The 21812-nt window shown below is 39.9% G+C and overlaps 1 pseudogene; it reads right to left on the bottom strand.

Moving 5' to 3' along the window:
• Positions 1 to 5736: 5736 nt before the first annotated feature.
• LOC114693785 overlaps positions 5737 to 21812 on the bottom strand; it is a 60360-nt pseudogene continuing 44284 nt past the window's right edge.

Raw genomic sequence — 21812 nt, 5'->3', positions numbered from 1 at the left:
AGGCAACCTTTCCATTGCTTCATCAGTTTGTTTTCTTTCTCCCTCCCTATTTACTTTTGAAGTTAGTACATAAATTAATGGATTTGCTTTAGCACTTTTATGTGTATAGTTTCACATATGTGTGTGTGTGTGTGTATGTGTGTGTGTGTGTTTCCCCCTTCTCTCGTACAGCTTCCCTACACTACTGTTGTAGGTCCTGAGCTTCGCAGATTATCCCCTTCTGCATTTTGGCTACATGTTTTCATTCCTTTTCCAAGAAAGATCTGTTCCTTCCCTCTCATGGCCCCGCCTCCTTCTACTCATACACAGTTTAATCTAGGTTAGGCCTGCAGAAAACAAGCTGTGTTTGTCTTTCTGCTGGTTTGTTCAACTTTACATAATGATCTCCAGCTGGTTTTCCAGCCCTTCCAGGGAAAATCTCTGAGCACATTGGGTCTCCAGCATGCAACTTTTCACCCTGTTCCAAATATTGAGTATTCAAACTGTGTAGGCAAACTAGACATACATAGGCACTAAACATGTAGACATCATCTAATTACAAATTTTTTGTGAAAAGAAACGATAATTCAAGTTCCTAACTTCCAAGATCCAGAAAAGGGAGACAGATGAAAGGAACGAGACTTAGTAAGCTTAACTTGTTATCTTCCAACCTGTCTTGGTTTTTTTCTTTTTATTAAAAATAGATTCTTTTTCATACAATATATCCTGATTATAGCTTCTTCCTCTACTTCTCCCAGTTATCTGCATATCCCTCCCCTCTGGGTCCACTCTTTTTCTGTCTCTCATTTAGAAAGAAAGGCTTGTAAGAGATAATAGCCAAACATGACAAAATAAAATAGAATAAGATAAAAATTATCATATGAAAGTTGAACACAGTAACCCTACAGGAGGAAGAGAGCTATTCATTCTCATAGTCATGTCTCATAAAAAATATAAGCTATGGTGTATATGCAGAGGGACCTGATGCAGACCCATGTAGGTCCTGTGCTTGCTGCTTCAGTCTCTGTGAACTCCTATGTGCCCTTAGTTGATTCAGAGGTCCTTATTCTCTGGTTCCTTGTTCTCCATCCCCTCTGGCTCTTATACTTTTTCTGCCTCCTCTTCCACATATTCCCTGAGCTCCAAGGGAAGGAATTTGATGGAACATCCCATTTAGACTCTCTGCACATAATGTGGGTCTTTACGTGTGTTCTCATCTGCTGCCAGAAGAATCTTCTCCAATGACAATGAATAAGGTACTGATCTATGAGTTTAGCAAAATATCATTAGTAGTCACTTTATTGATTTTTTTTTTCAGACCAGTAGTGTTGAGTTTTACCCTAGGTCTCGAGGCTATCTAGTCTCTGGTGCTATTTGGTTCCTTCTTGTGGAGTGGGCTGTAAATCAAATCAGACATTGGTTCACTACTCCCATAAGTTCTTGCCACATTGCCTTAGCATGTTTTTGTAGGCAGGACAGATTATAGGTCAAAAGATTTTGTGGCTGGATTGGTGTACATGCTTCTCTTTTGGTAACCTACAGAGTGTCTTCCACAAAAGAGACTAGAATGTAGGGGTGAATTCCATGTAGGCACCAGCTTGACTTCTCCATGTTAATGAGTGTGTGGGTGTTGTCCTTGGTAAAGAGGTCCTACTATCAGTTTTGCAGAGAGCAACCATTTGTCTTACTTAGGAACACCCTGGGTTGTCTATGGACTTCCATTAGACCCCCTTGCCTAACAATGCTATTGAATTCAACCCCATCTACCACTGGAATCCTTGCTTGGCTACAGAGATGGCCAGTTGAGACTCTGTATCCCCCATTACTAGTGCCCATTAGGATCACCTTCACTGATTCCAGAAAGTTTCTACTGTGCTAGATTTGTATGCTATCCCAAATGCCCCACAGTTCCAGCCATCTCCTCCTGAACACTGTCCCCAGCTTCTGGTCCACTTCCCAATCTGTCATAAAATCTATTCTCCCCCTCCCAGGTAGATCCATGATTTCCTCCTAGACCCCCCTTTACCTGACCTCTGGTTACAGATTATAGCTTAGTTATCATTTATTTAATGGCTAATCCACTATAAGTGAATAATAATTATTACTTACCTTTCAGGTGGTTCTAGATTATTCACTCAGGTTATTTTTTTCTAGTTCCATCTATTTGCCTACAAATTTCATGATGCCATTCTTTTAACAGCTGAGTAGTATCCATTTTGTAAATTTACCACATTTTCTTTATCCATTCTTTTGTGAGGGACATATAGGTCATTTTCAGTTTCTGGCTATTAGGAGTAAACAATAAAAGTGAGCAAGTGTCCTTGTGATAGGATGAATCATCCTTGGGGCATATGTGCAAGAGTGGTACAGCTGGGTCTTGAGGTAGATCAATTCCCCACTTCCTGAGGAACCACCATATTGCTTCCACAGTGGCTGTACAAGTTTGCACTCCACACTTGAAATGGGAGGAGCATTCCCTTGCTCCATATCTCACCAGCCTGAGCTGTCACTGGTGTTATTGATTTAACCATTCTGAGACCTGTAACATGAAATCTCAAAATAGTTTTGATTTGCATTTCCCTGATAGATAAGAGTGTAGAACATTTAAGTGTTTATCAGTCATTGCGATTTCCCATTGAAGAATTCTCTGTTTAGATCTGTACCCCATTTTTAAATTGGATTATTTGGGTTTTTTTTTTCCTTTATATAATTTGGAAATAGTCCTCTGTCCGATGTAGAGTTGGTAAAAGTCTTTCCCATTCTGTAGGCTAACTGCTTTGTCCTGTTGTCCTTGGCCTTGTAAAAGTTTTCAGTTCCACTCGGTTCCATTTATCGATTGTTGTCTCAGTTCTACAGTGTTCTGTTCAGAAATTCATGTGCCTGTGTCAATGTTGTTCAAGGTTTTCCCTATTTCTCTCGTCTATCAGGTTCAGTGTATCTGGTTTTTATGTTGAGTGTTTTGATCCACTTGGACTTGAGTTTTGTGGGTATGGATAAGCATGGATCTATTTGCATTTTCTATAAGCAGGCATCGTGTTTGCCAACACATTTGTTGAAAATGCTTTCTTCTTTCCAAGTATTATTTTTCTGGCTTCTTTTGTAAAAATCAGGTGTCTGTATGTGTGTAGATTAATATCGGGTCTTCGATCAAGATTCCATTGATCAACTTGTCTGTCTTTAATGCAACATATGCATTTTTATTACTATTGTTTCTATAGTATAACTTGAAATTTTTAGAATGGCAGTAGTTTTTTTTATTGGTCAGGATTATTTAGATATCTTGGGTTTTTGTTTTTTCATATGAAGTTGAAAATTGTCCTTTCAAGGTCAAAAAGAGTTGCGTTGGAATTTTAATAGTGATTGTATTGACTCTGGAAAGTGCTTTTGGTAGGATGGCCATTTTACTATGTTAATCCTACTGATCCATGAGCATGGGAGATCTTTCCATCTTCTGATATCTTCTCCAATTTCTTTCTTCAAAGACTTGAAGTTTTTGTCATACAATCTTTCACTTGCTTGGTTAGAGTTCCAAATATTTTATGTGTTTGTAAGAGAGTGACAGAGAGAGGATTTATACTCCACTTTTGGTAAAATACACTCATTTCTGTCAGATGGTTTAAACACCATGTACCAAGCAAAAATTGAGAAGGGATGGTTGTTGTGTCCTGCAAGTGACTGAAGTAGAATTTGATGTTCAACAGAACCAGAGAACCCCAGCAATTACTGCTTCAGAGTCCTTTACTGGACTTCTCTGAAACTTTTTATTCCAAGATAGCTCAGGGCTCAAGAAGGGACATAGAATTCTATCACTCTCACCAGATGTGCTCAGAGGCAGAAAGTCTCAACATCAAATGGGGCTGTTTGCATAATGCCATTGAATGCCCTATGTTAGGGGAAAGGGAGCATCTTACATGCAGCATTCCTTGGGCAGGAGTAGGCATTCTCTCCCAGGGGAGACAACAAGTTGCTATGGGAACAGTGCTCACACAACAGGTAGTGTAGGAAAGTATTATATGCAAGGTACAGAAGGGGTACTGGAGCATTTAAAGTGAGGAAAGGTGGTTGAAGATAATCACATGATCTTTGAACAGTATGCATGGGATGGAGACACATACCATTCTAATCACTTAGAAAACCAAGGAGATGTAGGTTTAGGTGGGAATTTTCATGAGGAATCATAGTCAAATACTTCCCAAGTTTCAGTTTCCTTATGATAACATGATACTGCACTGGGTTCCATTGCATCCCTTGGATCAGGGTGAGGTCTCAGCATTTTTATATTTACTATATTCATTGTGTTGAGTTCAGGCTGGGTGAAGCATTAGATTACTCTGTATTGTGGAAAACAGTGGCTTCTCAAATATGCCTTACCCAGAAACTCTCCATTTAATAAGCAGATTGTCTCCACTTTGAGAATAAAAAAATGACTGAACACCTGGGTGGATATAATAATAATATCATCTGTCTAGTATCACCTGCACAGCACAGGCTGATAAATGCCTTATCATTAGGAGTAGGAAGTATTTTATCTTATAAACTGATAAGCATGACTGAGATTGTAAAGGCATACCACAATCACCAGGCCTAGAACCAAGGATAAGGTGTTATTCTCTCATTTGGTTACATTAAAGTACAAGTAAGTTGGATTTTGATGATGACAGTACCCAAGTAAGTTGGATTCTGATGATTACAGCCCTCAATAACTTGCAATTTTACCTGTGTGATCATTGATAGACATATAGAGATTACCAAGTGACCTAGATGATTTAGTGTGGTTCAGTCCCACCACCAATATAATCTACTCAAAATGACTTATATATGTTTGGCCTTTGAAACTGCCTTTTCTCTTTTAGTGATCACCAGGATCTGGCCCTATTATGCCATTTCCAATACTCTGATATAAAATATTCTGCCAGCACCTGTAGTTTCAGGCTTGTGATGTGAGCCACTAAAGCATACAGGCTAGTTGTAAGAGATGTCCACACCCTACACACCCTAGTCCTATGTGAAAAGGCAGGGCATAAATGTGTGATGGAGAACGCAAGGCTAGGATGTATTAGGTAGAGAGAATGTTTCCCATTTTCTCCCCAAACCTACTTCCATGGTTTGGGTATCTTCGATCACAACCAAGCTGGTGCTGGACCATAATCAAGGTCCTCTATGGTAAGTATGCCATAGAAACTACTTTAGCACCACTTGCTTTACTGCTTGTGACTAGGGAATCACTACCCTGCTGACTTCTGGGAGGACCATTCAGACAGAGTAAGATGAGGCAGCCACAGATCTGCAAATTGGAAAAGACTTTATGGTCAGCCATTGTGGCTCTCCCAGGAGCTAGTTCTATTTTTTCACTCTTTTTTTCTTCAGATGAACTGTTGAATAGGTCAGAAGGAAGTACAAACCTATGATGGGGTGAGTGAATGATAGAAATAGAAGATATAACTTCTATGATCCTATTTATAATTTAGATAATTTTTATTCACCATTTCCAACTTGACTTAATAAATCTTTACTTATTAAAAGAATCATCACTCTCTGCCACTTTTACACAAAAAGATGTGTGACTGAGCATATAAGTGATTTGCCCAGAGACATGAAGATAACAATTGTCTTGGAATAATATCCAATTTCATTTGTCTACATCTTTCCATCTTTCTTCCATTGCCTTCATCCTGTCCCTCCCATGTGAGCAGGCCCCAGTAGCTTGAGAGCACATGTCAGTTCTTCTTGAACTCCTTTCTCTTTCCTTCTTGGACATCACAGTCTGGGGACAGCACAGATGCAGTAGCTGATTGGGGCAAGGGTCAGGCCCATTCTAAACTTCATACTCAGCTTCTCATTGACTGGGGGCTTGAAGGTAAATTTTTGCAAAAGAGCAGCGAAGAAAATGAACAGCTTAGACATGACCAGTTGTTCTCCAGGGCAAGTTTGCTTTCCTGTGGGACCAAAACAGACGACCTGTCATTTTCTCAGCTGGTATTAGTGGCTCCAAGGACTAATATCTCAAGTACCTGCTTCAAGTTCTGAGTTGACCATGAAATTTGTATTTAGCTGCTTATTTATGTCTGGCATCTGTTTTTGCACACAATCTGGAAGCCTAAATTGCAAATCAAATGCTTTCATGGGCAGGTAGCTCTTGGTGAGAGCAGTGTGTAGGAAGTAGAAATGGAAGTTCAAGAGTGACTCAGTCTAAAAGCTTTCAAAACTCAGTTAACAAACATCACTGATACATTGACCATGGTTCAGCTGCTAAACTACTGATGCTTTTCAACCCACACAATGAAACACAAACAAGTAAGTGTGTCATCAAAATACGCTAAAGTAAAGTCATTTTTCTTCTATTCCCACCGTCCTCTTCCACTTGATTGATGTCAGTGACATTGATGGCCATCCTTTCTGCAGAGTGGTGCTCTAAAAGGAATTGAAGAGAGGAAATCAGGACATTGCAGGCACTGAGCCAAGTGTAAGTATAGAAGTGTCTGACCCCTCTTTGGGCAGACAACTACACTAGCTGATACCACTGATATATAGGATGGAATTGTCCTACAGAAAGGCTAGAGAATGCAGGTGGAGTAGGAACAACCTTACCCCAAGAATTCTCCATTATTTATCCTACTTTTCTTCTGAGTTGTGATAAACTGGCTCTAAAGTTTCTCTGAAGTCACCACTCAGTTGCCTCCATAAACATTGGGGAAAATTTGATCAGCAGAGACACAGATTACAGAACCCAATGTCTTTCTGCCATGAGGCAATAGCTTCAGTATCTCCTGGGATACTGTCCTTTCAGGAGATAGTGGAAGAATTTGACCCAATTATGTTCACAGAGCCTTCTTGTTAGTAGAGCCTAAGGAGAAACAGGGCTTATGGAATCAAGTGTCAAACGTCTGAATTCCTCTGAGCCAATGGTCATTTGCAGAGAGAAAGTAAACCTCCTCCATAACTTGATCTCTTTTATAGGAGGAAGGTGCTTATTTAAGTTTCAGGTTTGGGCATTCATTTTCAGACATGGGTTTTCCAGCTATTGGTTGTTGCAAATTTATTGTGGAAAGTCGGAACTGGTAAAGGCAGATATCCCTGTCAACTTAATCCTGCTTGATCACAAATGCAGATTGACATCTACCCTATGACCTTATACAGTTTAAAGAAATTAGAAGATGTCTTTGAAAATCAAGCATTCTGTCTCTTAGAACATTTTAAATAGGAAAACAAAACTAAATGTCATGAATGGTGAGGAGTCATCTGTTTGTTTCAGTTCAGGGAGGCCATGGAGACTCTACTAGCCAGTTTCTAGTTTAAAAATATAAGGGTCAACACAGAGGAAAAATTTCCTCCATGCTTCCAAGCAAAGCAACAGTCAAGCAAGGCCTTTAACTCATCCTCACATAGGCTCTATACTCAAGCTAACATATTAGATATTATTTAGACAACCATTTCTCACCAATGATTCTCTCCTTGATAAGAAAACTGACCCAGATATAGGACATCATGACTTTGGCTCAGTTCAACACTGCAATATCTATGTATAGCCAGGAAAATTTGGCCCATCTTCTTGAATGCCAAGGTCAAATGTAAAAATATTGTTTATTATTATTATTATTATTATTATTAATTATTTACCAACTATGGAACACTTTTTGGAAAGAGAAATTTTCACAGCTGTAAAATGTCCTTGTTTTCCTTGAGCACCCTAACTTCCTATGTTCTCTGATTTGTAAAAAGCTTCCCTGTTATCAAACTCACAGGTTTGGAAAAAATTATTTGGGATCCCTGACTGATGTCCATGGGGCTCCTGGACTGTCTTACAATACCTGTAGGATACATTTCTCCTGTAGATCAGAAATTAGGTACAGATGCCTGGTTATTCTCTCAACAGGAATGTAATCTCATTCATGGCAGGAAAGCATTGACTTCTGTCACTGATTCCTCTTGAAAAGTTTCCAGGCACCTGATGCCTTATATAGAAGTCTAGTGTAATGAACAACTGAAGTTACACTTTGATCGGTCAAGCAAAACTTATGTGAGTCTAAATATAGAGAAGACCATATCTATGACCTTGCCCTTTTATAGGCTCTGGTGAATGGTCCAGCCAGCTACACCATTAAATTTCACTTTATTGAAAATATTTACATTACTTGCGATGTTAAGGAATTTCCCTCATTAACTTTGTTTCTAGATGTTCTCCATAAAGTTATGATACAAGAAAGATAATTGCCAGCTTCTCAACTTAAACTGGCTGATAAGTTTCTGAATTCTTGAATCAGGCTAATGGCCCTCTCTATGGTGTATTCCTTGCAGCAGACAATGTTGGCAAAGAAATCAATATTGATGACATTTATGACAGAGGTTGCTAAGGGATTTTTGAATAGTATTCTTGCCTGATCTACTCTCTAATAAGGGCAAAACTGCCTTGATGATTTGCTTAATGACCCTCTCTGTAGAATTATAACAGCACAAACTGTCTTGCTTTGTGCATGCTATAGTTGCTGCCCCACCCACATAGCATCCTCAGTATCACACACTCTCATCAAATGACTGTATTATGTTCTGGATCTTCACCATCAGTTAAGTTTTATCCTGGCCTCCTAGGTTACGCTCCTCCAGGGTACTCTGACTGCAGGCCTTTTCTCCATTTCTCCTTCTGTCAGGTCAAAGAAGTTAGAGTGGCCTGTGCCCCCAAACTCCTAACTGCAGCTAAGGTGACCTCTGAGATGGAGGAGGCCTAGATTAGGGCCTAGAAGTTAGACAAATCCCTGACAGGCAGGCAGGCAGGCAGGCTGGCAGGCAGGCAGGCTGGCAGGCAAAGGGACCACCAATGGATAATAAAGATGCCAAAATTTTTAGCTTTTTCTGCACCTTTCTGTGTTGTGGGATATTTTGACCACATGCTGACACTTCCAAGACTGACAATAAAGTTAAACCTTGAATCAGAGGGCAGAGTCAACATTCAGATGGCCAGTATTAACCATAGAGTTTTTGGTGGACCCAGATTAGGATAGAGACACGGGAAGGAATAGGAAGGAACTTAAAAAGATTTGCAGACCTTTGATCTGGAGTTGTAGAGAGGTAGGGTTAGATAATCACTCCTCCATTGCTCTTTGGATCTATCAGATTTTTACCCCAGTATCTGACTCCCAAGTTTTATTTAATAATAGAACAATATAAGTAATCATTTCATCTGGAGCTTCACTTCTGACCTGAGACAAAGGCCTGGCAGCTTTATATAAAGGCTTGGGTGTAGTACTCAAAACCCCTGCAGACTTACAGGTTCTGGCTGCCAAAATAAGCCAGGCAGGTTTGCCCAAAGTTACAAGTCACCATTCATATCTTTATTGCAATAGATGAATCCTAAATTAGGGGAAGAGGACTCCATTCCAGACCACAAAAGGCCCTCAAACTTCTAGCCCTCCTATAAAGGCTAGACTTCAGTTTCCCAAGTACCTCCACCCATTTACTTTGTAGGGAATTTTCTTTCAATTTGCCTTACTATATGTCTGTGTTTCTTCTCCTATAATAAAAATATTTTTATTAGCCTCCTATGTCAGAGATATTACCTGATGTTATCTATTGTATGATTTTTTTTCTTGCCTTTTAATTTCTTATTTGTACCCAATCCAGGCCCATAAAAAGTAGCAATGTTTGTCTTTTAAATTTTTTTAACTTCTTTTAATAGTGTTTTGCCTGCATGTATGCCTGTGTGAGGGTGTTGGACTCTCTGGAACTGGCTTTACAGACAATAGTGAGTGGCCATGTAGGTGCTGGCTGAACCTGGGTCCTCTGGAAGAGCAGCCAGTGCTCCTAACTGCTGAGCCATATTTCTAGTACCACAATGTTTATCTTTTAGAGGCTCACACATAGACTGTGGTCCAACTTCAATTCCTCTCTCGGCTCTTCATGAATTTTCTCTGAGGGAGTATCTGCTTCAAGCCTTTTGCCTTGCAGTACCACACACAATTACTACATCAGTGTCTCTTATGTACATTGCTAACAGCTTCCATCATTCTTAAGTGATATGTAGTCATTATCACAAATCGTCCAAAAGGAAGGTATAAAGAAGAGTATTAAATCTGCTTATAAATTCCGCAGTCTAACAAAACCATGAGCATGAGGACATCAGAGCTCCATGTTCTTGCACAGATTCTCCTGAACCTCATGGCAGGCATTACGCAATGTCAACTCTAAAGCTGCTTGTCCACCTTTGTTTATAACTATGAAATTAAATAACATTTCAAAATTGACCATGCCTTTATGCTTAAATTTATCTCTCTACCTTGTACAGTTTGTTGAAGAGAAATGAAATCAGATGTTATGGACAAAGCTGTTCAGTAACGGTGTGTCACAATGATGTTATCATAATTTGTGCTTGTGTGGCCTGTGAGTGGTTAATGTATCTCCACTTCTTTTATCTGTATCCTGTCACAGGTCTATGCGGGTTTGTTTTATGTCCAGTTGCCACAAGCTAGAGTCATTTGGGAGAGGGTATCTCAATTGAGAAAATAGTCCCACTAAATTGGCCTATGGGCAAGCCTATTACATATTCTTAGTCAGTGATTGGTGTGGGAGGGTCCATTGTAGGTGGAGCCAGCCCTAAATATGTGGTCCTTGTGTGTAGAAGAATACAAGGCTAAGCAAGCCTTGGAACACAGGCCAATAAACGCTCCTTCATGGTCTCTGCTTCAGTTCCTGCCTCCAGGTTCCTCCCTTAAGTTGCAGCCCTGACTTCATTTAGTGATAAGAGTATGACTTGACAGCTGTAAGTAGAAATAAACCTTTCCTCCCCAAATTGTCTTGATCATGATATTTCATCACAGAACTAGATCCCTAACTAAGGCATGAATTGCCCCAGGTTGCTGTGACAGATCTGACCATTTCTTTTCAGAGGATTGTGGGAAGGACTTTAGAACTTTACGCTAGGAAAGCCATTGAGTATTCAAAGCTTGGTGAGGTATTGTGAGCACTTGGAGGATAATCCTGAAAGCAATGCAGACAATAGAGTTATAGCTGTGAAGTTTTAGAAGGATGTTTGAGAATTCCATAAAGACTATTTCAGGCCGGCCAGTGGTGGCTCACATCTTTAATCCCAGCACTCGGGAGGTAGAGTCAGGTGGATCACTGTGAGTTCGAGGCCAGCCTGATCTACAGAGATCCAGGAAAGGCGCAAAGCTACACAGAGAAACCCTGTCTCAAAAAAAAAAAAAAAAAAAAAAAAAAAAAAAAAAAAAAAAAAAGAAAGAAAGAAAGAGAGAGAGAGAGAAAGAAAGAAAAAAAAGACTATTTCAAAGCCATTCAATATTTTAAATGGTCATCTGGAGCTGAAGAATCTTCCATGATTATCAAGAGACCAGCACCACCATAATGAAATCTTTGCTTTACTGGAACAATTGGTGCTGGTTAGTTGGAGCTGAGCAGTTAGCAGTGATTAAGAAGAGACTAGCATTATTAAGGATTATAAATCTGTGAGTATTTCCTCAGAGTTAGCACATAGAAAATGTGATGCAGAGGGAGCTAAGGCTGTATTTTATGCCAGCAGCCAAACATGTGTAAGAGTCACTCATGTGTTGACTGGCTTTGAAGCATCAATGGTCATGGAGAGAGCTGAGGCTTAGAACCCTGTGGAAAGTTCAGAGTCCCTTAAGAAATCCAGTGAGAGGCTAGCGGTGAAGGAGTAGCCTAATTGCAACAGACACTCCCAACATTTTGAAAATGGGACAACCCCACAAGGCCAGCAGTAGCTGTGGAATGGGGCCAGCCTGAACTACTAGACACGTTATGTGTATTGTATGCTATGTGCAAGCCCTATGTAGACTAAATCAAGAGTCCCAGAAGTCTGATACTGAGCTGTTAGACTTTGCTTTGATTTGAATGTAACTGTGTCCAGATTCTTTCCTCCAGAATAAAAAAGTGCAGGACTTGATTTTTGTCTCATAGGAGCCCACAGTTGAGAAATGTTGAATTTTAGAGAGCCCTTGGATATTTTAGAGAAGGTTTGAATTTTGAAAGAGACTTTGTATGCTTTAATGAGACTGAAATTCAAAAGTGTTCAAAATTTTAAAGGCTGTGTGCAGGACTTTTAAAGTTGGAACAAGTTATATTGTTAATATTAATTTAATTTAATGTTAATATGAGATCCTGGGATAAAGAAGAAAGGAAAGGTTATGGTTTAACAGTGATAGGGTTTTGTGTCAAGTTAAAAAAGGGTCAGTTTAGTTTTGCTGGTTATTATTATTATTATTATTATTATTATTATTATTATTTGCTGGCTATTTTTATGCCAACTTGACACGTTAGAATCATTTGTGAAGACAGAACCTCAATTGAGAGAATATCCCTGAGACTGGCCTGTGGGCAAGCCTGTGGTAAATTTTTAAGTTAGTGATTGATATCGGAGGACCTATCTCATTGTGGGTGGTGTTACCCCACAGCAGATGATCCTAGGATGTATAAGAAAGCAGGATCAGAAGCTGTGAAGAGTAAACCTGAAGTAACACCCTTCCAAGGCCTCTGCTTCAGTTCCTGCCTCCAGGCCACTGCACTGTGTGAGTTCCTGCCCTGACTTCATTCAGTGATGGAATGTGACTTGAGAGCTGTGAGACAAAATAGGTCATTTCCTCCTCAAGTTGCCTTGGTCATGGTGTTTTAACCACATCAGTAGAAACCCTTAGCAGCATGTTCGATAATATGTTGGCAATTTTAAAAATTGTATACAGTCAACTCTCTTGTAAATCCCCATAATTCTCCTAGAAGTATTCCTCTTCCAGGACAAAAACTTGACCCAGAACCCATGTTCAAGAACAAGCTCCATCGGGACCACTGTGTGACTGTGACTAACTCATTCATTTTCATACAGTGAAATCTTTTTCACTTGAGAAACACACAGCAAGTTTCCTATACAAGCTCCATGACTGGCAATCATGATAATTAGCCAGAAGGAACAAACAGGATTTTAAAAGGATGAAACAAGGAACACCCAATTTCAAAGATTTTGTCTAAATTAACAAATAAGTTTGATATTAAGAACCAAAAATTACTCTCTGCTCCTCCCCAACAAAGTCTTTGTGTCAGTGATAGAAAGATGCAATTAAAACTATACTTGGATCGTCTTCACAATAAACTATACATAGGAGTCAAACTGCCTCACGACTAAAATGAAGGAAATGGCTGTTGTTGTTTGTTTGTTTTTAATGTTCTTTCCAGGTCTAGCTCCTGTAAACCAGTGTTTTTATCTTTTGATAAAGAGGGGAGGTCTGGTTTACCATAAGCTGCCCTTTGCTTTAGCCTATAAATAGAAATGTGGTGCATGCCTTTAATCCCAGCACTTGGGAGGCAGAGGCAGGCAGATCTCTGCAAGTTTGAGGCCAGCCTGGTCTCCAAAGCGAGTTCCAGGAAAGGTGCAAAGCTACAGAGAGAAACTCTGTCTTGGGGGAAAATGCAAAATTCAAGAATGATTTTGCACTCTGCCCTGATAATGCAAGAATTTTAATCCCATGTCTACTTATATTTGTCACAGAAGAGAATATCTTTACTTCATGCTTTCGTAGAGGCTGCTTCCAGGAAGTCTAGAGCAAGTGTGGGAAAAGCAGCAGGGCCAAAGGTAGGAATAAGACAGAAAATCCAGATAGCTACTGGCATGATGCTAACTCACTAGCTATTTCCACTCTGCTAATTTAACTGGTCTTTATTTATGCCTGGGCAAATAAATTTTATTCCTCTATATCAGAAAAAGATGATGATAACAAAACAATTCTGGTTACCATCTTCTGTAAGTTCCACATTATGGGTACGTGTACTGGGACTTAGCTGCTATTCCAATCAAAGACTGTAATAATTTGCCTCCCCTTGAGATGCACTGACCTTGTGCTTTGTCTAAGCCATCAGAATGCAATGGAAGTTACTGTGTAAAGTGGAAGTTCAGAATGCAGTGCCAGTTCTACCCTGGACTCCACCAGATTTCTCTGCTTATGTTCTCTCTCTGGGGACATTATCATCACCATATGAAAAGCCAGCTGGTTTACTGGAGTGGGGGGACATAATGTGAGAAGATCACTGTGTCTATTAAAAACTCATTGTTTTCTCTGCAGTCAGCTAGCTGTCCACCTACACACGGAGGAGCCACTGAGCAGATCTGTACACTGTGAACAGTAACTGTGAGTAATACTATTTTAGACTGCTTGGTATACCGTGAGGTACTAACTGACACATGAACTCAGTTAAAAAGTGAAAAGGGCTGTAAATTTTGAGGCAAGCTTCAGTCTGGTTATAATAGAGAACCTGACTAGAAGTATAAAGCTTAGCTTAAGTCATGTTATAAAAATGATATTCTTAGAATATTTGTGTTTGCCTATAGTAAGAAAGAAGACACCATTCATTTTCTCTCTAATAATTACTGAATGAATAGATTACAGGAGATGGCATGTATTCTAGTTCATTTTTTGTCAACTTGATATAAGCTGGAGTCATCTGGGAAGATGAAACCTCAACTGAGCAAATATATTCATAAGATTGCCCGTAGGCAAGCCTATAGGGTAATTTCCTGATGAACAATTGATGCAGGACTCCCACAGCTGTGTAGGTAGTTCTGGGTTATATAAGGAAGCTGGTTGAGCAAGTTATGAGGAGCAAGCCAGTAAACAGCACTCCTCCATGGTATATGTTCAAATTCTGCCTCCAGCTTCCTCTCCTGACTTCCCTTCCTGAAGGACTGTAAACTGTAAAATGAATGAAACCCTTTCTTTTTCAAGTGGCTTATCATTATGATGTTTCTCACAGCAATAGAAAGCAAACTTGTTCGTGAAATCCGCACTTAAAGAACGCAACACAATTTTAAATAGCAAGACACCACCGAATCACAGTTTGCTTTTTTAAAAAATCATCTTAAAGATAATGAAAACAGGAAAAAACTATTTACACCTGGAAAAAAGGATGCACCTATAGGAAAGATACTTATAAAATTGAAGACAAATCACCTATCTAATATTTTCTTGCCCCAAAGTGTTCTTCAATTTAAAGCCTTGGTAGGGATAGCAATATGACTTAGTAGGCAAAGTCACTTAGTGTCAAGACTGACAACATGAGTTCCATACAGTAGAACATAAGATGAAGGAAAGAATCTATTCTTGTAGATTGTATTTTGACCTAAAACTTATGTTATGTATATGTGGACCATTCCCCGGAAAAGATAAATAAAATGTTAAAGTTATTATCGTCTGAAGATTCCTCTTATTGCTATTGCCTCAAACATCTGGGGAAGCATCTCAAAATTTCATGTCATTAGAAGCAAGCAGAGTTTCAGCTAAAGAGTGTGGCTGCAACTATGGACTGTGATATAAAATCTGAGGCTATTCTCAGCAGAGTGACTGGAAGGAATTGCTAGACTATACAGCATCTGTTCTATCAGAAGGATTTATGCTAGGTGACATCCTTCATCTTGTTATCATGCATAAGTGTTGACTGGGTTTCAAAAGTGCAGTTGGCACTTATAAGAACAGTTGAATTCTCCAGATGCCACTTAAAATTGTTGTTCCTGTTCTCATTGTGTTAAGTAGGGAGTCCTTCCTAGCTTCATCCAATGCCCTTATTAATATACAGCTCTATTTCTGAGTAAAAGGTAAGAGAGCATCCCCTTAAAATAACTCTGAACATTTTTAAATTCTAGAAATATGGCAGGTATCCAGATTTCTTTGTGAAGAGAAGGCAGGATTTGGGTCTCTTCCATATGTAGAAAATAGAGCCAGAGAGAAATAAGGGTGGTCTTAGGCGGTCCCTGTTCACAGCAACAGTGGATGGAGCCACAAGATGGGCCACATTCTGAGGATACACCTGAAGCAGAGGGCTGCAGAGAGAAGAGGGCAAAGACCAAGGAGGAGCTCTGAACTGTTTTTTGCTCATCACAACTCACCCATTGAGAATGACAGAAAAGATTCTCTCTTCTTAAACTGTCCATTCTCCACAAAGTGCTCCGGATTCAATGTATCTGGAGTAGCCACTCTTTGGGGTCCCTGTGTAGCCCGGTGAAATGGGTCAGGATCATGGTTCCCTACAGAAGGCAGCAAAGTGTCATAGCTTGACATATGGCACACATACCCAGGTAGTTGGACAGGGGAAGTGTCTCTCAAGCTCCTATGCCTAAGACTCCTTTTTATATCCTGAAGTTTCCACCCTCACCACCTACTTCTCTACTGTCATTTGAAGTATACATCCATTATTTTTCTTTTATACATAATACCTTTTAGTCTTGGATTGCAATTCGTTCATAGGAATTTTATCAGCAAATTTAGACTACTCTTTGTTACAACATACATCTGCTTAACAGGAAGAGGTTTGTATATGTCTGTCTAGGGAAAGTCTGCGAGCATCCAAGGGATATAAGGAGCTTGCTGCTCGTTATGGTTAGGTCCACGGAACATTGCCACTGCTTCTCTGTTCTCTTTCACCCAGTTTAAGGAGACAACACACAGTTCCACCAAAGTTTGTCAAAGATACATGGATGCAACAGAAGGGACTCTTGTCTAGCAAGGATATGTATGGCCCCTAGTCATGAGACATTTCCTTCATGTTGTTCTTTCATCAGGAAGGCTGGGGCATTCTTAAATCTTTCTAGATTCTATCACTGCCTTTTCAGTTTATCACTTCAACCTTAGTTTGCCCTTTCACCGTGTTCTACTAGATTCATGCAATCACCTACCAGCCTTAAATCAGCTCCCACAGCCTGAAGCTGAGTGGTTTGACATGTGACTTGGTTTCATTGCCCACACACTCACTCCTCATTCCTAGGAAGCTGGCTCCTCATACTCTTAGGGCAAAGACTCCTGTTATGTCACACCGGAGCCATTGTTCGCTTCGGGCTGGCTCCTGATGTGGTAGTATGCCTGTAGGTTTCCACTAGACTGTGTTTCAACACTGTTCTTGTTATTGGGTGTGTTTCTCTTCCTATGCTCACATAGCTAACTCTTAACCCCATTTAACCCTCAGCTCCAAAAGCTCTTCCTTCAGAAGTTCAGAATAATTTCTTTCCAGTTCATGTTTTTCACTTCATATTGTCATCATATGCAGAGAAACAGAATATTTACTTCTGGGATGTCCTCACATCTTAGAGTATATACTCCATTTCTAAATCTCCTTCAACTCAAACCAAAGTTCCAAGTGTTTAATAAATATTGTATGATTAATAAAGAATACCTTAAATGCTGAATATTATACCATGCAAATGTAATCTCATTTTATCCCCATTTGGATCCAATGAAATGGTAGAGTAAAAAAACAAAAAACAAAAAACAAACCTGAAGCTGTTAGTGGTTTGGTAATACGCTACCATAGTGACAGAAGGTGAAGTCATCACTGGAACACTGGATCAGGCCTTTCTGCTATTAAGGCTTTGGCTTCCAGGTTCTGTTGGACATAGCCATTTGATTCTTCAATACTCAAGAGTATGTTAGAGTTGATGTTAAAAGCTTATGGAAAGAGTTTCACTGGCTTCTGGAGTTAAATGAATGAATAGGAAAAAAAAGCACACAACACCTGGGGAATCAGACCTCAACTTCTAGCCTTGAGCTCAATGACAAAAGGAACAGTAAACACAGTGGCTATTTCTCTGTCTTTGCAGAGAAGTGGCCGTGGGTGATGGCTGGACAAGCTCTTCTGGGTCTTTAGTTGGAGAGCATCTCCAAGAACAATACATTCAAGAGGCTTAGACAATCTAGATCCTCAGAAACTAGTCAGTAGAGAGTAAGAATGGATCTTCAGTTGTATGTTACAGAGAGGGGATGCTAAGCGCCAGGAGACATGGGGTGTCAGGGTATCAGCATTCATTCTGTGAAGATGGGGTGGGGTAGGCAACAGGAACTCACTGAGAAAATGGAAGGGAGAACTTTAATGTCAAACTATAGCAAGTCCATGGCTGGATCATGGGCAGTATTAATCCTCAGACCAGGGTTGGTTCTGGATACCATCTTTTGTTACCTTGCAGCAGAGAAATCTTATTTAAATTCAATTTCCTGAGCCTAGAAAATGGAGATTGAAGGTCACTCTGAAAAGGAGTAAAAGATTTAGAAAGAGATCAGAGTCTATAGCACATTATAACTGCTTAATAACTATTTTTCTCCTCTCACCATCTCTTATAATTAATAAGTTTGACTGGCTTTGTTTGTGTAACTTTGGGCTATAAGTAAAGCTGAAACATGCCCATGGAGACACTGTTAGAAATGCTAGCCTCACTATGGTGTTTGTCTATGTATCTCAAATTTGTTTTTTTAAAGTTATGTCTTCTGAGGATTTCGAAGAATTTCTACACTTAACATGGCAGGTTCTTAGTTCTAAGACCTGCTCAAGGGACAATGTATGACAGTAAACTGTTGCCGGTTTCAGTTCTCACATTAACACAGGAAGATGATAAGACTTTTCCAAGAAATGAAGCTATGTTTTACCTAAATACATTTGATCAAAGCCATTTCCAATACCACTGTCAACAGTATGTGTGAATATCCATTTAGATAACTGGGGATTTTGTCAGTACTCTCTCTCTCCCCCATTGAAATAATTTCTTATGCATGAATACCCATTACCTTTAAAGTTGGGTCCTGAAGTTGTCCAAGATGGACTGGGTATCTGAGCTGGGGTGCATAGTTACCTTTGCAGGTGGAATCCTGCAAACTTAGCTGTCAACTGTCACTTCTCTAGAACATTTAATGGATGATGTTGCCCATCCTCTGTACCTCATGGTGCAGCATTAGTGTAAGACATGGCATCCTGGTCAGCAAGGCTCACCTTCTTCTCATGACCAATCACTCTGTCAATTTCAGTCTGTACTTTTTCTGAAAGAAAGAAGAAGGTCCATTAAGTTTTATGCCACCCTATTTTCATCTTAGTGTTTAATCAAATGTTATTCTAAATATTACTTTTTGTTTGTTTGTTTTTGTTTTTCGAGCCAGGGTTTCTCTGTGTAGTTTTGGTGCTATCTGGATCTCATTCTGTAGACCAAGCTGGCCTCGAACTCACAGAGATATGTCTGGCTCTGCCTCCCAAGTGCTGGATTAAAGGCGTGCCCCACCTCCACCCTGCCTTGTTCTAATTACTAAATAAATGCTATAGTACATTAATGATTTTAAGTCACAATTTGAAAAAAAAAAAAACTATGGCACAAAAATGAAAAGGTTTTCTAACTTGCCTGCTAAAATCTTCTAGAACTAAGAAGAAGAAAAAGGAAAGAATGGACCACTCTCTTTAAACCAGTGGAGAGACATCAACAATGAACAACATGTAGCAATAGAAGCACACTGGGTCATCTCTGGAGAAAGGACTAACAATAATTCCCAGTCAGAAAATTCCTGGAGGAATCTAAAACATCTTAGGAGGTAGTTCCTGACAGATTTTTCTGGATTGGGGAAAACTTAGAAAGTACATTCTACTGTTGGTAGTGGAAGACAATATGTCTTGAAGATGATTTGAGGTAAGAATAAGGGCATTGAAAAGAGAGAACATGTAATGGAGTAAGACCACATGCAAGACGGGTGGGATTGAGGCTGTAGGTCAGAGAGATGGCGTCACAAGATGTCACATACAAAACTAGGGAGATTGCACGTATTAAGGAAAAATGGCAACACATAGCTAAAGACAAAGGAGTGCATCAGTGGATTCTAATTCAATACGCCACTTTAGCTAGAACTTACCACTGTGTTACTTGACTGCTCTGTTTTCACCTAGACTCCAAGCTTTTTAAAGGAACAGTCTCTGTGCTGGCTGTATCCAGGGCCATCACAGTCCTAAAACATTTTTGCAGGATGTGTATATTCCTAAGTGTTCATTCCCTCATAGTTATTTTGCATAATCCCAATTCAAAATGCATCTTCCAGCCCATCTGAGATACAGTTTCCAGAAACATCATTTCACCTTGTCAAGTCAAATCACATGCTCACATTGGACATCTGGGTAGAGTGCCATGTAGAGCAGAGCCAGCACAGTGTCGTGGATGTTGTCTCTGTTCCAGCAAGGAAGAGTCCAGAGTGCTAAAATGAGGTTTTCTTCATTGAAACTGGTAGTATTGTCTGGGTACTAGAAAGACAGTATGTACTCATTTATCAGAGACTTTTGTTTGCCTCTACATACAAGATCTTCACCCTGGTAAGTGAACTTAAAGGGAAACAAGTACAGGAAAAATGACCTATGTATGACTTCACAAGGAAGCAGAGTATCACAATGTCCTCCTTCCCAAGTATTGCAGGAGAATGAAAATATGACTGATAAGATACCAGACTTAGAAAGACTTCCTAATGAAAATAAGAAAAATATTCAGCACAGACAGAGAATTTAGAGTAGAACCTAATGCCTTGGTGCATTATGAAACTGAAGAGGAGCAAACCAAGATATTAGAAAACCAAGCTTGTTTTATTCTTTATCATATAGAATGACCACCAGATGATAGGCACACCAGGTTATATAGAAGTTGACTGGATCCTGTAGAAGTTTTAGATTTGAAGAGATTTAAAGAAGCAGTCATTTTATATGTCTGCATTCACCCTATGTGAAACAGTTGTTAAATTCATGGGCAACTTGGACAAAATTTTCCCACAAGACTGGAAAGATTTAGCTACAGCAATATTGGAAGCTGGTCATCAGTTACAATAGACAAAACAGCCTGGACGTGAGTGGGGTAATGAAGGGCGAGGTCAAGGAAAGAGAGTTTGTGGGAGCGGGAGATCCCAGTTGGATCAAGAACATAGAGGGAGAACAAGCAATAAGAGACCATGGTAAATGAAGACCACAAGAGAATAGGAAGAAGCAAAGTGCTAGAGAGGCCCACAGAAATCAACAAAGATGCCCCACAATAGACTGCTGGCAATGGTCGAGAGACAGCCTGAACTGACCTACTCTGGTGATAGGATGGCCAAACACCTAATTGTCATGCTAGAAACCCCATCCAATGACTGAGGGAACTGGATGCAGAGATCCATGGCAGGCCCAGGTGGAGCTCCGGAAGCCCAATTGGCGAGAAAGAGGAGGGTTTTTATATGAGTGAGAATTGTTGAGACCAAGGTTGGATAAAGCACAGGAGGGAACAAATAGCCAAACGAATGGAAACACATGAACTATGAAGCAAAGGCTGAGGGCCCCACTGATCAGCCCCTCTGAAAGGTGAGACAGTTGATTGCTTGATCTGTTTGGGAGGCATCTAGGCAGTGGGACCGGGTCCTGTGCTCATGCTGAGCTGGCTGTTTGAAACCTGGGGCTTATGCAGGGACGCTTGGCTCAATCTGGGAGGAGGGACTGGACCTGCCTGGACTGAGTCTATCAGGTCGATCTCAGTCCTCAGGGGAGGCTTTGCCCTGGGGAGATGGCAATGAGGGTGGACTGGATGGGAATGAGGAGGGGCAGGAGGGAGGAGAACAAGTGAATCCATGGTTGATATGTATAATTAAATTATATTGTAAAATAAATTAATTTTTTAAAAAAATGGTGAAAGAGGAAGCTAGAATCATAGAATAACGAAGTAGGCAGAGGTATAGTGTTGCTGGACGGCTTCTCTCCAGGTTCCACCAAGCCCTGCAGTCCACCAATCCACGTACAAATAATCACTCAGATGCTTATATTACTTATAAACTGTATGGCTGTGCAGGCTTCTTGCTAACTGTTCTTATATCTTAAATTAACCCATTTCTATATAAATCTATAGTATAGAATTTTCCAAGACCAGCTGCTCAGTGAGGCTGGTATGTTGATTTGCAAAGACAGTTTATATTTGATGATCACACCTGGTGCTATGTTGTAAAACAGTTTTGAATGCTGGGACAGGACTGAAGAATCAGGAAAGACTAAGTCATTTACTGAAATTATACAAGGCCCAAAGA

This window comes from Peromyscus leucopus, chromosome 2 (assembly GCF_004664715.2).
Source record: "Peromyscus leucopus breed LL Stock chromosome 2, UCI_PerLeu_2.1, whole genome shotgun sequence".
NCBI lineage: Eukaryota > Metazoa > Chordata > Mammalia > Rodentia > Cricetidae > Peromyscus > Peromyscus leucopus.
This window is presented reverse-complemented; position numbering and strand designations above follow the sequence as displayed.